Source organism: Myodes glareolus, chromosome 10 (genome assembly GCF_982192425.1).
Source record: "Myodes glareolus chromosome 10, mMyoGla1.1, whole genome shotgun sequence".
Classification (NCBI taxonomy): Eukaryota; Metazoa; Chordata; class Mammalia; order Rodentia; family Cricetidae; genus Myodes; species Myodes glareolus.
Genome location: NC_142035.1, coordinates 73,700,810 through 73,718,319, shown reverse-complemented (window position 1 = coordinate 73,718,319; position 17,510 = coordinate 73,700,810). Strand labels below are relative to the sequence as shown.

General features: G+C 46.8%; 1 protein-coding gene across 4 annotated transcripts in view; it reads left to right on the top strand.

Annotated features, from left to right (window-relative positions):
* LOC146892653 (uncharacterized) overlaps positions 1-17,510 on the top strand; it is a 154,862-nt gene that overhangs the window by 14,760 nt on the left and 122,592 nt on the right. For all 4 annotated transcript variants that reach the window (XR_015739112.1, XM_085696725.2, XM_085696726.2 and 1 more), the window contains one exon: positions 729-791. The gene's annotated coding sequence lies outside the window, so the exon portion shown is untranslated. The remainder of the gene's footprint in view (positions 1-728; positions 792-17,510) is intronic.

The following is a 17,510-nucleotide window of genomic DNA, read 5'->3' as shown; positions in this document are numbered from 1 at the left end:
TGCAAAGCAGGCTCAGCTAAGCTAGGAGGCAAGGCAGGTTGTGTGTGTTAAATGTATTTTCAGCGGGTGTCTTAAGTCTATGACGGATTTTCCAGGCTGTAACCTCATGGCCAGCTGAAGAGTTTCTGTATCTAAATTCAGAGTTCTCATGTGGATTACCCCACTATGTCACCCAGCCTCTTAGTGACTCTTCGAAGCCAGTTTACCAACACTACTCTCATCTTCAATCAGGTTAGGAACCCGGGGCTTGGGGAGCCTCAGCCTAGGCTGCTGTGTGGAAGTTTTCATTGTGTTGGCCTGGGATAACTCCCAAGTTTGAAAGTAAAACAGACATTCCCATTGCCCCTTCCCACACCCTCAACTGACGTCAGAGTTCTGTCTGATGTGTAATTAGCTACAGGCTTGGGTTCAGGTCTCCAGATGGGGATAGGGGCCGGTGACAACTTAGGGGATGTGTTCTCTCAAGAACATGTTCTCCTATTGCAACCTGAGGATGCCTCTCAGAGGCCAGAGGGGATGCGGGTCATAAATGGCAGCCCAGGCCCAATTCCCAGGGACTCACTTGGATTTCCACACTCTTATAGCTGTCCTCAAGCAGCTTTGACCCTGGCTGCCCCAGGCTGACACCTGCCGACATTGAGCATACACTGAGCATGTGAACGCGGGCTGAAAAGGAGGGTTGCCGCTGCTGTTTCCCGTCTTTTCTCACCTGCCATCTGTCCTTGCAGGTGAAGTCCCAGGGCAGCCCGGTTGAAGGAGGGAAGCGCCGCAGGAGAAAACATTCCCTGACTGTGAGTAGATCATGGTTAGGGCAGAGGGGGATACTCTCCCGGGTTTGTTTTTTCAGACTGGAGGAACTGGAAATGCTTGGTATCTGAGCGCCACTCTGCCTCTTCCCCTTCTGCGTGGAGCAGCCCCTTTCTGGTGTGTGTTTTTTATCAGCAGTGACCATGAGCCTGGCTTACACATTTCACATCCTTCAAAGGCCTTGGCTGATTGGCTTTATGTGGGTTTTGGTGCAGGGGACAGCCATGGACTTTCTGCTCCTTCTGTCAGGGTGGTTACTGATTGTTACTGCCAGTGGCCGGAAGCGGGGCTGAGTTAGCAATCACTAATGGCAAAAACATCTCAAATCACTGCCCTCTAGTGGTTCACTGGAAAACATCCACATTATAGGGCTGGGCTGAGAGGCACTTAAAAGCAGACTGGATTCAAACACTAGAATGCCGGTTAAGGAGGTAACTTCGTCGGTAGAAGTGCTTGCTATGCAAGCATGAGGACCTGAGTTCAAATCTCTGGAGCCCACATAAAAAGCCAGGTGTGATCATATGCGCCTGTAACCCCAGTGCTCTGGGGGCAGCGACTTAAGGCCATGGGATCTTGATGGGAGGCAGCCTAGCCCCAGGTTTAGTGAAAATGTGCCACACATATATCCCAATCTCCCCCCTCTCTCTTTCGTTCTCTCTCTCACATACACTGACATTTATTTCAGAAAGAGCTGGATGACGAGAGGACAGAACCCCAATTTTTACAACAGAGCACCTCTCTTTTAAAGAATATCTTGTATTTGTTCTTTGACAATTTCATACGTGTATACAATGTATCCTGAGCATACCCACCCTGACCCCTCCCTCTGATTCTCTTCAGTTCACTCCCTCCTGCTTTAATGCCCCCCACTTTTTGTTACCCACTGAGTTCAGTTCTGCCGATTGCTGGAATGTTGGCTGACCTTGGGCAAGTCTACTCCATTCCTTCTCCCTGCTCATTGATGAACACCGTCTAGAGTCCCATTCAGCCTGTTCTCATAAAGGGCAAACCAACACAGCCCCCCTGCCCCCCGTCAAAACCAAACTGCGCTCTGTGCTGTATGTTCTTCCTTGGACTGTGCCTCTAAAGCCCTGCTGTTTGTTCTGCTTACTGGTGACACAGTCGATTCGAAGCCTGCTACAGCCTCCTTTCCCTACAAAGCATCCCCTGGGCATTGGCATTTCTCACTCTGTAACTAGTATTCTGTTTGGGGAAGAGGATCACTCTTACGGTATGGAGATGAAAATGCCGTTCATAGAATATACACCTTAAGATCCGGCTTTCCCCATTTCTTCACAGTGAGGACAGATCTTAATTTAATACGGTAAGTTGAACTGTGTGCTCCCTTCCTCGAGATTTTAACTTTACCCTTAAGTTGACTCTTGCCTACTCTGTGACCTTGCACCCTAATTTTTCCGTTTACTTCCTGGACTGCTTTTGAAGGGTCTATAAATCTCCTTTTAGGCCAGCCCTTTTCTTGAGATGAATAATATTTGTATTCTTGTCGTGCAACACGGTTTTACAACGATGCCAATTTATTATCTTTTGGCAGTCTAGACTTTCGCCATGTTTTGCTTTCATTTTTCTTTTTCAGCACTGAACACACAACTAGTCTTTCTCTTAGTCTTGGTGACGATGATTACTTTAAAGAATGAACTTTTCCCTTCCTAAGGCACGTGTGAAGGTCTCAGTGAGCTGACCCAGTCTGATGTGGGCGCAATCGGGGACTGTCACATGACAGCCAGAAGGGAGACAGGGACCCCCATGAATAGGTTGTCACCTGGTTCTTCGGTTGGCATGAGCAGGTTTATTGCCCCCACCCCCAATGTAGGACCCTGCCTTAATTAAAATTACATACTTTAATGATCTCATGGTCATTGCCTTCTTTCCAGGGACTTTCAGGCTGCATGCGGAAAAGTCAGTGAGGCAGAAACCAGCTTCAATGACCTTGTCCCCGAAGCCACGAGGGAGGGATTCAGCATTGAGCAGAAGGAGGGCGAAGCAGATAGGGTTTTTCTTCAATGTTATCTTCTAAGCGCTTAGCTTCTCACAGGAGCCCAGAGGAATGGTACCATTCCTCTCCCTTACGAAACATCTGACGCCTGTGCCCATTATTTGCGCGTGTCTTTATAAACTCACTCCGGGGCTGGTGCTCTCTGTTGGAGGTCTTTGAGTTCTGATGATTGATATTCTTCCCCAGTGGCAGTTCATCCAGTCCTTACTGGGACTCAGTAGAATTTACACATTAGGGTCTTCAGAGTGTAACTCAAGAAATGTCCAGGGCATGGCCCATGTTGACTGTGGGTAGGGGCAGCAAGTGATGCAGACAGGCCCCTGAAGCCGGGTGACCTCCTTGTGTGACTAAAAGTCAGATATGCTTTTTAAGCCTTGAAGTATTTTAGAATGGAAATAAGAGGTGTAGCCTGAGAGCTGAGGTCCTGCCCATAAAGTCTTTGGCAATAATGGTCGATGAATGTCAGTTCTTACAGTTATGGGGATGGAAGATTCATCTAGAAGATCAGCGTGGACACACAGACAGAGTCAGAAAAGACTGAGTTGGGCCCCCAACCTCATGTACAGCTGAGTGTTCTGGAAACCCCACAGATTCACCTCAGCTCAAACCCAAGGTTGCTGGGAGGCTTGTACTAGTTACGAGGTGTCCTAGAATGGCACGTGGAACTCAACATGTTAGCCAGTTCCCCATGCTCCAGGTCTTCTCTGGTCTTAGATCTTGACTCTAGAAAGTCTTTTAATCAAGTTTCCTTGGCACAAGGCACACATAAAAAAAAATAAGTCCTCTTGAGTGGGTACCCTCCCACCAAGGGCATGCCAAACATTTAATGCTTCCTTTCAAGACTGAGGAGGTGTTATTTATTTGTTTGTTTGTTTGTTTGTTATATATATATGTATATATATAGTATATATATGTATATATATAGTATATATATACTTTTACATGTTATTTATTTAACAACTATCAGTTGTTATTGTCCTTCCTATTGCTAGGATAAAATATACTGACAAAAGAATCTTAAGGGAGAGGAGGCTTATTTTGGCTTACAGTTCAAGGTACAGTTCATAACGGTTGAGAATTCATCGTGGCTGGAGCGTGAGGTCGCTGGTCTAATTGCATCCAGTCGGGAAGCAAAGGATGATGAACATTAACACTCAACTCACTTCGTGGGCTGCAGTCCAGGATCCTAGTTCAGGGAATGCTGCCACCAGTGGTTTCCAATGTCAAGAAACCCAATCAAGATTATCCTTTGCGGGCCTTCTCAGAGGTTTGTCTCTGAGAGATTCCAGGTCTCATCCAGTTGGTCACTGAGATTAATCCTTACAGTAGGTGGAGTACTTGTAGTTTAAGTTTAGGGACCTGAGTTCAAATCCCCAGAGCCCACAAAGTCAGGTGCTGTAGTGTGCATTTGTATCCTCAGTGTTTCTATGGGGAGTTGGGGGGGTGGAGATAGGAGACTCTTGGGAAGCTCAGGGACCAACAGGAGACTCTGTCTCAAGGCGAACGGAAAGAGAGAAGAGATGACTGGATTGTCCTCTGACATCCACAAAGTCACATGACCTGCAGGACCCACACAACTATTGTGGCATTCAGGCATCAGCTCACATTCTTGGTCTGCTTCTGTCTCTCTCCTGCTTCCCCCAACAAGTTTTAAAACAAGACCTCAAACAAAAAAAAATGCATTTCCTTTCAGAGATCAAAAATCCAGATCAAAACATAGATTTACACTGTGGAGTGTAAATATTACTGTTGTTTTCAATATTAAACAAATGCACTCATTGTTGCAAAATGAGTTTTTTCTATGGAAAGTTCTCCTAATCTGCCTCCTGTAGGATAAAATGCCCCAATGGTGGTGCACAATGCTCATGAAGTTCTTTTGGGACACCAAGTACTTTGGATGTCAACAACCTCCTTGGAAAGGTGCCTTGCTGTGGACTTTCCGGGTGTCTTGGCCTCATAAATGCTGGACTGCTGGGCAGACTTCTTTTGGCTTGAGTTTCCTAGAGGATTAGGCTTCTTTTGTAAAGGAAGAAGGAAGCTTCTGACTGTTGCTTTCCTATGAGTGGTGAGACCAGAGAAGGAGCCCAGTGTTATGGCAATTATGGGAGAGCGTATTGAGGCAGGCAGATTTGGGAGGAGTGACGACACCCTTCCTGGTGTGCGCGGCGGCCTGCCCGCTGCTTACACACACAAGCTTGATTTACAGTCACAGTCGGACAGCATCTGAGTCTAATTACCTGGGTATATGAAAGTTCAGGAGATCTCAACCAAGCTAGCCATTCAGGGGTGCACTTTACCAGAAGCAGATGGGAAAAATAAAACACTTTAGTTTATGAGTATTTTTCTATTCAGGGAAAGGAGAAAGAACAAAAAGAGTTGCCAAATTGATTCTTGTCAAGCGCTAATTAAATATTATTCATGATTAATTTTGATGTTGATATATTCAGTGTTTTAACAGTGTCATAAATATCTGGAAGAATAAAATAACTCACTTCGTGGAGTGTAATAAATCATACACACTTCTGTCCCCATGTGGCCTCCTGAGCCAGCCTGATTATTGTTTTTAAAAATAATACACTTGCTAGTGACCTTTCTGGAATGTTCTTCGCGAATGTGAGGAAATAATTTCCTAATCACTCTTTGAAGTTGCCATTTTATCTGCTTAAAACACTTTTATAATTATAAAAAATTAAGAACCTATTGCTTAGCGATGTATCTTTAACAGGTGAAGATAAGGTAAGGCCTACTTTTGAAAATCCAGGTCGGTTTGAGGAGAGGCAGGTGGGTGAGGACACAGATGAATCAAGACCAGCCTTGGATGGCTGATTCTTGAAGCCTGGTGCCAGACGCCTGAGAATCTATTGTAATAGTCCCTACTTTGATGCATTTTGTAATTATCTGTACTACATATTTGAATAGCATTGTGTGAGAATGAGCTCAGGGGTTTTTCTTGAAAAAAAAAATGGCAACTAGCCCTCATTGAAAGTATATATTATTAATCATGTTAGAATATGTAGTGACTCCAGCCTGGGTTGATGACTAATGGTGGTGATGAAAATAATGACAGTAGCTCCTGTTTAGTTGGATGTCACCAGTAGGCAGTGCCTAAAGCAGATCTTTTACATTCTCATGTATTCTCTGAGGCCTGTGGGGTAGCTGAGGGGTAGAGCGCTTGCCTAGCATGACCAAGGCTGTGGGTTCAATCCCTGGTACTGGGAAAATGAAAGAGTATTATATAGGCTACTTGCAGGTTAAATATTTTGTTCTTATCTTGAAGATGAGAAAACAGAAACTTAGGGAGATTAAATTGTTTGATGAAAGTCTGTTGCTTAGTGGCAAAATGAGGTCTCTGATGTTCTAAGGTGAATCCTTTCATTTTCATTTAAAAAGGAACTATATTTACTTACATGGTTGGGCTGCAGTCATTCATTCAAATAATTTGAACAGGAAGGAGACTTAGAGATGTTGTAGTCCAGAGATGCTAAGTAGATGCTATGCCTGCTCTTGTCCCTACGCCTGTGGTGGTGGGATGCTACTAATTAAATGTGACGCTTACATGGAGTCAAGATTCTCTTCAACATGACTCGGAGTTGGCACCTGGCAAAAATCAACCTATTATTTCTCTTTCATTTTTCCTCCTAACAAATAAGACAATTGAGTCCCAGAAAAAGCCATAACTCTCTCAAGGTCCATCGACGGTCATGAACAAAGTTCTCACTGCTCTTGATAATAGGTTCTGGGCTGCTTCTGTCTTCCATATGTTCACATACATTAACAGAAGCTGCTGGAAACAATGTGGCATCAATATTGGGTATTCATGAGACGGGCAACAAGCCCTGATCGTCTAGCTGTGGCTCAAACCAGGTCAGTTCTCAGAAACATCTGCTGGTTTCCTAAAACAGCAGCAGAGCCCGAGGCTGAATTTAGTCAGACAGCTGCATTCACAGGCCCCAAAGCCCCTGGCAACAGACGTCTACGGTCCCCAGTCACTGTCCTCAGGGACACATGTGGAGGGCTCTATTCTGTCCAGTCTGGAAGGATGACATAAAGCAGACAGCCATTGCAGTCCCTCACCAGCCTCACCGTCCCCCCACGCTGGTGGACTTGGAGAGCACTCAGCTGACCCCCGGTAGTCCTCCTCCCAAAGAACATCTAGACTCAGACTCCTCACACAATCGTAGGGTCCGTCTCCTGTTCTGAAGGTGTTTGGGTCCTTGGATGCCTTTGACCCACATTATTTACCTTGGCAGCAGAAATCCTACCTACAGAATGTGTGCTTTACCTAACTAAATCTTAAGTTCTTTGGAGATTTTGTGGCTAGGTTTCTGTCTTTCCCCAAGAGACCCAGAAACGAGGCAAGAATTTCCAGTGGAATTTGTGTGTGTGTGTGTGTGTGTGTGTGTGTGTGTGTGTGTGTGTGTGTGAATTAAGCAGCTAATAGAAACCCATGTAATTTATGTGACAAGTGACAGGTAGTGTGAAAATAACTTACCCATGTCCTGTTATGAATTTGCATCCATTATGCTAGGCACAGTCGTACGTCACCACCAGACCATTAAGATGGAGTCGACAGTATTTTCCTAGGTAAAGGGGTCATTATTTTTGCTGTTTGTTCCTAATTTCTTAATTGTCAGTGAAGCCCGTTAGGCCCAGGACTATTTCCCACGAAGACACCGATGGACTGTGTGGGAGGCAGAGTGCTCGGAGAGTGCTGGTAAAAACCTGCAATGTGAAGAACCTGCTAGCGGGCGGTGAGCTCCAGGTTGGGATCTGTGTGTGCGCCTGTGGTTGGCGTGTCAGTAAAATACGTGCGTGTGGAGGGTGAGGAGATCAGGGAGAGCAGCAACAGGCAGTGGGTCTCTGGAGGGACTCGACCTCCCTGTGAGGGTGGTGCCTGCAAGGCAGGCTGGATGGCTGGGAGCAGTTCACAGCTCTTCCGGTTTCTTTTCTAAGCTATGCAGCAAGGGGAGACAGCCGAGTCAGGAAAGTGCCTGCTGACACACGGACCCTAGGTAAGGTCTCTGTGTCCCTGGAGCTCACTGACCATCCAGGCTCACCAAGTGGAGAGCTCTCGTTTGAGGAAAAGACCCATCTCCAAAAACAAAGTGGAGGACAAAGGAAGAACTCACCTGGTGTGTCACTTACAGAATCTGAATGTGTGTCTACATGAATATGTAAACACACACACACCACATACAGTTCATACACATGCCACACATACACACCACACACATATACCACACATACACACATGCCACAGACACAACACACATTACACATACACCACACACACCACACACCGCACTACATACACAGACACCACACACACTATATATACACTACATACATGCCACACGTTACTACATACACATACCACACACATGTACACACCAAACAATACCACACCACACACACACATATACACAATGTACACACACTGCATACATACCACACACATACCACACACACTACACATACACTACAACACACACATGCCACACAATACTACATACACATACCACACACACATACACACTGCACACATACCACATCACACACACACACACCATGCACACACACTGCATACATACCACACACACTACACATACACACTATACACCTACCACATACAGACCATATACACTACACATACATGTGCACACCACAAACACACAGCACACATATACACCATATACACACTACACATATACCACACATACCACACACATGCATACCACACACACCATGCAAACACCACACAAATCACACACACACAACACTACACACATACTACATATACACTACACATACACCACACACACACCATAGACACACACACCACATTCTACACACACACACACACACACACACACACACACACACACACACTACAGCCCCCCTCACAAGACAGCAGGTAGGTTTATAGCATTACTAACCTTCCTAAGAGAATGAGAACAGCATAAAGCCCCCCAGAGCAGCCCACTTAAAGCAGAGTCAGTTCCAGCCTCCTGGAATTCTGACTGCGTCTAGACGTCAAGGCTGGAAGGTGGCTCAGGTCATCTTGGCCTCTCCAGTACTGATGTGTATGGTGAGGGTCCCTACCAAAAAGCAAAGAGGAAGTGGCTGCAGCTTATCTCTTAACTCACTGAATCCTCCCATTGATGCTCTGACTTACATTCCGTGCTCTGTATAGACACGACATCCCCAGTCATTTCTAGTCAGTGTGTGTGGAGTGTGGCGGCCAGGGCGCAAGCCCAGGCAACATTTCTCAGCACTACTCACTTATTTACTTTTTATTCTTTGAGATAGGGCCTCTCATCAGCCTGAAACTTGCTGAGTAGGCTGGCTAACCAATATCTGCCCTTTCTCCTCCCCAGCGCTGGGATTACAAGCACAGGCCACCATGTCAACTTCTGTATGTGGTTGAACATTGATCATAAGTCCCCCTTGTGAACACTTTCCTAATAGAGCTATCCTGAACTCTCTTAATGTGGAAAAAGTGGCTTCTTTAGAAGAGCCACCATTATTCAGAAGGACAATTTGTTTGTAAAAGAGAACCAAGTGTCATTTCTATTCCATCCAGCTTAGGATCTTTGGGGCAGTGTGACATGTATATAGTACAGGGAGAGGGTCACATGATGAGGTGAGGAGAACTCTGGAACCCATTCTTAGAGAAAGGGAAGAAGCTGGCCAGAGGGATGGGAACGGGGAGTAAGGGACAGCGGCCTAAGTCTAGACCCAGAGAGGTAAAGAATGAATGTGGTTGGCTTCAGGGAGGTGGTAATGGTGCTGCCTGTGTATGCCGGGCACTGTGACCAGATAGCAGCTGTTTGGTCAGGGTACAGCACTGGATGGGGGAAGAAATGGGAGAGCAGGGCTAACCCATGGAAGGTTTGAAAGGTCTTACTGAAGAGTTCACTTTTGGAAAGCCATTGTCCACTATGGAGACAAGCTATTGTCCGCTATGGTGACAAGCCATTGCCCACTATGGTGACAAGCCATTGCCCACTATGGTGACAAGCCATTGTCCGCTACGGTGACAAACCATTGTCCACTGTGATGACAAGCCATTGTCCACTATGGTGACAAGCCATTGTCCACTATGATGACAAGCCATTGCCCACTATGGTGACAAGCCACTGTCCACGATGGTGACAAGTCACTGCCCACTATGGTGACAAGCCACTACCTACTATGGTGACAAGTCACTGCCCACCATGGTGACAAGCCATTGTCCACTATGATGACAAGCCATTGCCCACTATGTTGAGGAAAGTTTTGATGTTGAGAATTGTGGCAAACATGGGCTTTGGTGTGTATTTGCCTTAGTTAAAGGGATGGCTGGGATGTAGATCTCTAATAGCTCAGTCAAATTTGAGGGCTTTCCCTTGGGGCTCCCTGAATCTGCCGACCAGAAGAGCATCTACAGTCTGAGACGATGACAGTTATGATAACGATGACAGTGGTGATGATTTTGTTTCTGAGACAAGGTCTCCTGTGGTCCAGGTTGGCCTCAAACCCTCTGTGTAGCCAAAGATGACCTTGAGCTCCTGATTCCCCTGCCTCCACTGTCCAGGTGCTGTGATCACAGGTACAGCTAGAGCCCATGATTACAATCAGTGTCTCCCGGCTCTGGGAGTGGGGCGTGAGAGCTGACTAACCTTGGATGACCTCTGATGCTGAGTCACAGTTACACTGGATGAAAGTTGATTCCCCACTCTGAACTTTTCTCCTTGGAAGAGGATGCAAGCATCTCAAAAGACTGTCTTCCTAGAGTTAAAAAAAAAAAAAAAAAACAAAACTTCTTGCAATAATCCATGACCTGGCAGCTGTTTCCACAGAACTTGAGAGCTACCATTCTGTAAGCAAGCTGTTTGTTCCTTGCGCTCGCTGTAGACACAGCTACTGCCAGGTTGATGAAAGCGCAGCATTAGAGCACAGAAACAGGGCTGAGCCAGCAGCCAGAGGTGGGCTCAAGGCTTTCTGGAAGAGTCAGATGCTTTGTGGATAGAAGATAAAGAGAGTCCACGAGTGCACACAGTATCTTTACTGATAAATACAGCCATTTAAAACTATGGTAACACACCCTGCCATCTGCTCCAGCCTTGAAGCAAACAAAAAATCTACTTCTCTTGCCCATTCTAGAAGTCAGTGACTCTTTCCTATTTTATTTATTTATTTTTAAAAGATTTATCTATTTTTACACACACACACACGGATGTTTTGTCTGTCTGTACTTCTTCACACCAGAAGAAGGCATATGATCCCATGGGACTGCAGTTATAGACGGTTGTGAGCCACCGAGTGGGTACTGAGGATTGAACCCAGGACCTGTGGGAGAGCAGCCAGTGCTCTTAACCGCTGAGCCATCTCTTCAGTCCCAGGTCTTCTAATTTTTTTTAAACCTTGCACTTGGTGCTGTCCACTTGAAGAGTTAAAAATGAAAAGAGACTATCTGGTAGACGTCTTTGGACTGCCCAAAGTCAAGATGTAGCATTGCTGCTGGCTAGCTGAAGACCACGTGTCTCTATGCCTGTCTTTCTCTGCCGGAAATGGAGTAATGATACACCTCCTTAGAAGAATTTGGAGGGGGCGGGACTTAATTGAAAGAAGGTGGCAACACTCTTGGTAAGATGGGGACAGCCAGCTGCAGGGAACCCTGGAGGGACCGAGGGTGGCCGTCCATGTTGGCAGCCGTAGTAATGACCACCACAGTGCCTGGGGGGTTTTCCAAGCTCCCCCTGGGTTCCACAGTCACTGACAAGGTAGGGCAGGGTGGTGGGCAGGGAGAGAGCTGCTCAGCCGTCCCAGATTCTGGTTCTGGTTTCTTGGCGTCACTGGGAACAACTGTGTCCTTGTCTCCTTTCTTTCTGCTCTTGGGGATGGAGAGATCAATGGGCTCCATGGAGCCATCATAGAGGGCAGAGGAGGAAGAGTTCAACAAGGAGGACACATTTTCCTGCTTCACTTGGACCAGTGCCAGGCCCTTCAGTGAAAAGTCAAGGGATTCGTTGAAGTCCATTGCAAAGCTGCTGGCTGGCTCCAACTTGACAGCGATGTGGGAATGCAGGGGTTGGTGGAGCTTGTGTGAAGAAAGCCATTTTGGGGCTCCAGAAAAGTAGCGAGGGGCTTGCACTCACCAAAAGCAATGAAATCTTGCTCTCTACTCTGGCAGAGGCCTCTGTAGGCGTGTCTGTGGGGCCAAGGCCGCCACCTGTGGCAAGCACGTAGCTCTCGATGTCACGTTCGGGCACGTGCAGGTGCTGCTTGAAGATGTGATGGATGCAGTTGCGCTTGGCCTCAAAGGTGCCATTGCATTCCTTGCGGCCTTTGTGGCAGGCACCCAGGCCTCGGCTGCAGTGTGTACGCACGTGCAGGCGCATGCGTAGTGCGTGGTAGTGCTTTAGATCCTCACCGCACAACCGGCACATGGTCTCTGGCGGGCAGAAGGCATCTACCAGCTTCGCTGCATTGCTGCTCACATATTCTATGTTCTTTTGGATGTCCTTCCAGGTGGCCTTGAGGTGCTTTTTGCACGGGTGCCGCTCACTGTTGACTTTGACTGTGAATGGGTAGTGGCAGATCTCCACTGTTAATTTGAAATTGACTTCTTCACACCAGAACCTGAGGAACTGTGACGTGGGGTTGAGAAAACTTACATCTAAAATTTTGTTTAAAATAATATGAGATAAATATTTCATATTGGTCTTTTCCCCCGAATTATTCCCTTTAACTCCCGCAGCTACCTTACAGGGTATGGTTACCACTACCCGTGTCTTACAGACGAAACAAACAACAACTTCCAAAGTCAGCTGTAAGGGGGTGAGTGAACCATCTGCTCAGCATTCGGATGGCCAAGGAGTATGGAATGCTGGCATTCTAGAAAGTATGACTTAAAACAAAAACTACACGACATATGATCCAGTTGATAAACTGTTTTCCGAGTTCAGATTTCCCAGCCTGTAACCCCAGAGCTGGGAGAGTGGAGACAGCAGGCTCCCCAGAGCTTGGGGTTAGTCAGTCTAGTCTAATTGGTGAACCCCAATCTCAGCGAGAGAGCTCGGGCCCCTCAAATAAGATGGAGAGTGATGGACAAAGCCCAAAGACACCCATTGCCAACCTCTGGCCTCTACATGCCAGTGCGCACCTCACAGGGGCAGCGCCTTACCTCCTGTTCGCGTAAGGGCCCGCTTTCCTTTGCAGCAAGGAAGCTACTCTGCCCACTTTCCAGGACTGGTGGGAGCACGGTGCCCGGTCTGGTAAACGCTGTGGAATATTGCCTGCAGCTCCTCTCCCACCTGTGCCCGTGCCTTCTGCCCTCCCTCTATACTCCTAGAGGGCCCTTCTTGCCACCTTGCCTTCTACCCTCCTTGAGACGCTGGTATTTGAAGGAAACAAATCCAGAAAGTGCATGGATTCTTTCTTGTTTGTTTAGCGTCTTCAGGCTCCAGCTCCTCTTTGGAAAAGGGTCTCCCAAGGCTGCGTTGACACCTCTCTGGGGCCAGACTTGCTCCATCAATTCTTTATTAAGACCAGCTATTTTTTATTTATAATGCCCGTGGGTTCATTAAAAATGGCACTTTCTGTAGGAGATACCGGCAAAGCTTTTAGCCAGTTTTTTTTTTTTTTAAATCAGGTTGTTAGAGTGGATATGAATATTTTAACAGCGAGGAAGACTGGAGCTTCCGACGAACTTAATTAGTTCTGGAATCTAAGTGAGAGTCTTAACGGGGGTGCCGAGTAATTCAGTATAATCTGTCCTGATAGTGGAGTAAGGAATACAATTTAATGGACCGGGGAGCTTTCTAGAAGGGCCGCAGGGGATTCTTTGGGCTCCAGGACCGTCTTTTCCAGCACAGCCCCAGGCAGGGTCCAGATCCAGTTTCCAGGAAGCCAGGAGAGTGTATTTGCAGAATCTCTTTTTTAACATTTATGGAATTCTTTTCCCCAGCTGATGGGCTTGTTAAATTATGTACAAAACCATGGATAAACCAGCTCACTGCTGTCCATCACCAGAGTGTTTGTGCCTTCCATCTTGATTTACAATTGTAGAGTTTTTCAATGTAGTTTAAACAATGTCCACTTGGGGGCGCTTTATGATTGAAGTTAAACTCAATCTCTCTCTCTCTCTCTCTCTCTCTCTCTCTCTCTCTCTCTCTCTCTCTCTCTCTCTCTCTCTCTCTCTCCCTGCCTCCCTCCCTCCCCACTCTCTCTGCAATTCCTCCCTCTAGATTGTGAAGTTTTTCTTGCCTTTTAAAAAAGCTTCTTCCCTCCCAGCTGAAATAGTTTATAGATGAAAATAAATAAGAGTAGCACTGACTTCCTGCTGTTTCTTGCATGAGTGTTTGCCATGCCGATGCAGACTGCAATGCATAGTTAAATAAATGTGCATCCCAAAGCACCAGGAAAAGAGACCCTCTCTGGAAGTTTTACTAATATGGCCAATGGTTAAAAAAAAAAAAAGATAAAAATCATAAAATCAGATGTCTGAGCAGGAAATTGGAGCATAGTGTTTCCCAGGGTGCCCGGCGTGTAACTCTCCACCACCCTTTCTCTCTGACATAGGTGGGCACAGAGGTCTGATGAAGGGCAGTCCACTGCTGCCTGGGCACAAGTCCAGGTTCCAGATGGTCTTTGGGGTCTGCCCACATCTGGACAGTTTGACATCATAGGAGCCTAGCTTGGGGTCCTAATTAGAATGTTTGCTGGAGAGCATTGCCACACTGTGGATGCTTTATTAACCTATTCTACTATGGGATGAAAGGAAATCAATTATGATCCCACTTATACAAGAGCTTTGGTCAGTGCCTACCTTCCCTCAGAGAGGGAGAGAGCAACTGTCCGTGCCCATCTGCCAAGAGAGAGAGAGAGAGAGAGAGAGAGAGAGAGAGAGAGAGAGAGAGAGAGAGCGAGCGAGCACCTGTCTGCCCTAGGGGAGTAATCACAGAGGAAGGTGGCCTGGCTGTTGTCTACAGCTCAACCTTGTCTTGTTTTCTTGAGCTGTTGTGATTGGCAGGGATTTTCTTGATTTTCTCTTCACATCATTCCTCTTTTGTCCTTCAGGTAGGATAATGTCGGTTTTTAAAACTTCTAATTACCTAGTAGTAAGGCAACACGGCCCAGACTTGCTACTGCACGTGAGCATTGGATGATGCCTCATTACCAATTACAGTGTTCGCACGCCATACTCTGGCTCTGTGCTGAGCACTTCCGACACCCTGTCCCTTCTAGTCTTCTGGAAGTCCCTACTGGGCAGGTAAGATTGGCCTTCTGAAGAAATGAGACCCTCAGGAGGTTGACATTTGTTCCTCGGTGCCATGGCGCTGTGCAACACTAGGGGGCGCCTTTTGCACTGCGTGTTGTATGTTCACATTGTGGCTTCAACCATGGTATTGCTGTAGGAGGTGGCAGAGCTGAGGGATTTTTCTTATACTCCAAAGCATGAGTAGTTTCTGTGGCTCGATGTAGTCCTTGGCTTCCCTTCTTTTGTCTCTACTCTGATTTTTCCCTGTCCATCCCCTCTTCTGTCCCTCATTCCCTACCCCCCTCACTTGCCCACTCATCCATTTTAAGGAAGATATTAACTATTCTCGAAAAGATCTTGAAATATACATGGAGGCATTTTTTTTTAACCTAGAATGCTTGCTCTTACTTTGTAAGTTCATTTTCAATGTGAGATTTAAGAGTGGGGTGCTTGTAACATAAAAAATACATCTCTGCAAGTATGCAGCCACAATCCGGACTTCATCCCTTACCGTATTTGCTTCAAATTCCTTTTGTCCTCTTAATTTTTTAAATTTATTGTGTGTATGTGCTTGCATGTGTGTGTGCACACATGTGCATACCTGTGTGTGCACGTGTATACATGAGTGTGTGTGTGTGTGTGCGCGTGTGCATATGTGTTTGTGCCTGTGTGCCTGTGTATGTAGTCAAGAGGAGGGAGGATGTAGAGGTCAGAGGACACTTATAGGAGTCAGTTATCTCCTTCCACGATGTAGGTTCCATTTCTGAACTCAGGTCGCCTGGCTCGGCAGCAAGTGCTCTTTCTTGGCCAGCCGTCTTGCCAGGCCTCCTCTGTCTCGCTTATAAAGAAAGAGAACAGAATCAAAGCCCTGCATCTCCCTCCTTTCTTCAGCCTGAAGGCGCATTTTGCACATGTTCCCATGCCTTTGCATGCTTGTCTGCGCTTACTGTATCTGCTCTCTATGGTAGGATTTCCCGTTGGGGCTCTCAGGTTGGCCTTTACTGTTGGTCTGCTGTTGCAGCATGTCTTTCTCCTTCCACAGGATGCTTTTCGAGACTTTCACATTTTGACACATGTAAAGAGGTCTTACCACGAAGTCATACACATTACTGGTGGCAGGGGTGGCTGGATGGGAAGAACTTCATGACCCCTTTAGCCAAGGGAAAGAGAATATGGTTTTAAGACAGGAGTGAGGCACACAAACAGAAAGCAGATGAGTGTGTGTGTGTGTGTGTGTGTGTGTGCGCGCGCGCATGCACGCGCGCTCACAACACTTGCACTTGTGTACACACTCCCTCTGCAGAGGAAGGGAAGGACAGCAGGAACACCGTGTGTAGAGGCCTGGTGACTGGGGAAGATGCTACATGTTGTGGGCACTATGAGAGGCACATACACTCAGAAGGTGGAATTTTAGGAGTGGGGCGATTAGAAACGAGGCCGGGAAGAGTACGGGGCCCTTGGCTATCATGACTATTTGTTGAACCAATGAATGAATAAAATCTGTCAGTGTTACTGAGGCAGTCATGAGGCAAGCCTTCAATTAGCTGCAAGGCTCAAGGCATTGTTGCTTATAATTAGTAGGTCTCCCCAAACCTCTAGGTCCAGGCGTGGTCCCCGAGCGTTTGAGGGGACACGTGAGTCGCACTTCATCTCAGGCCAGCTCACACTCCGTTCAGTCTTTCAGAAGGGAGGCGCTTTTATGGCTCCTAGGCAAACATGGGAATGTCAGAGGTCGCTCCCGAAGACCGGGCAGTTAATGGGGCTGGGGTAGAAGAGCGAGTCGGATGAATTTGAGTCTAAGATTAATTGTTGCATTCTTCCAGCTTAGTAGCCTCATGTTTTCTTTACCAAACAGATCTGTGTTTGCGCGGGAGATAAGGGCATTTGGCTCCTTCGCTGCTCCAGCAGTTGCTAGTGTGTGCGCTGTTCAGTGGAGGTCGAGCAGGGAGAAATGAATGCCTGACAAACAGAATAATTAGTAGTACCTTAATTTATACAGTGTGTGTGTGTGTGTGTGTGTGTGCACGCATGCGCGCATGTGTGTGATGTGTTACTGTGTCTGCTTGGAAAGTCATAGTCATGAGGCTGAGGACAAAGTCTGCCTTAATCATGTCCAAGGCTAGCTCCACAAATGCTGGCTCTTTCAGGCTAGCTCACTCCCTAGGAATTATTATTACTTTTCCCCTGGCTAACCTAAGTCTTATGACCCATAGCTAATATCTCACAGCAGTTCAAACATGCAGTCTCATGCAGCTTCAATAGTAGCCCTTCTTCGTGTGTGAAATACCCATCCCGGCGCTTGTTGGTGCAGCCAGGCCTCTGGGGGGACACTTGAGGTTCTTTTCCTTTCCCAAACATTGGCATCTGTGGCCCTGCTGGGGCGGGGAGAAGGCAGAAATGGGGTTCCTTCTGTAGCAGTGGGGATAGTTTCCTTTATTCCAGTCT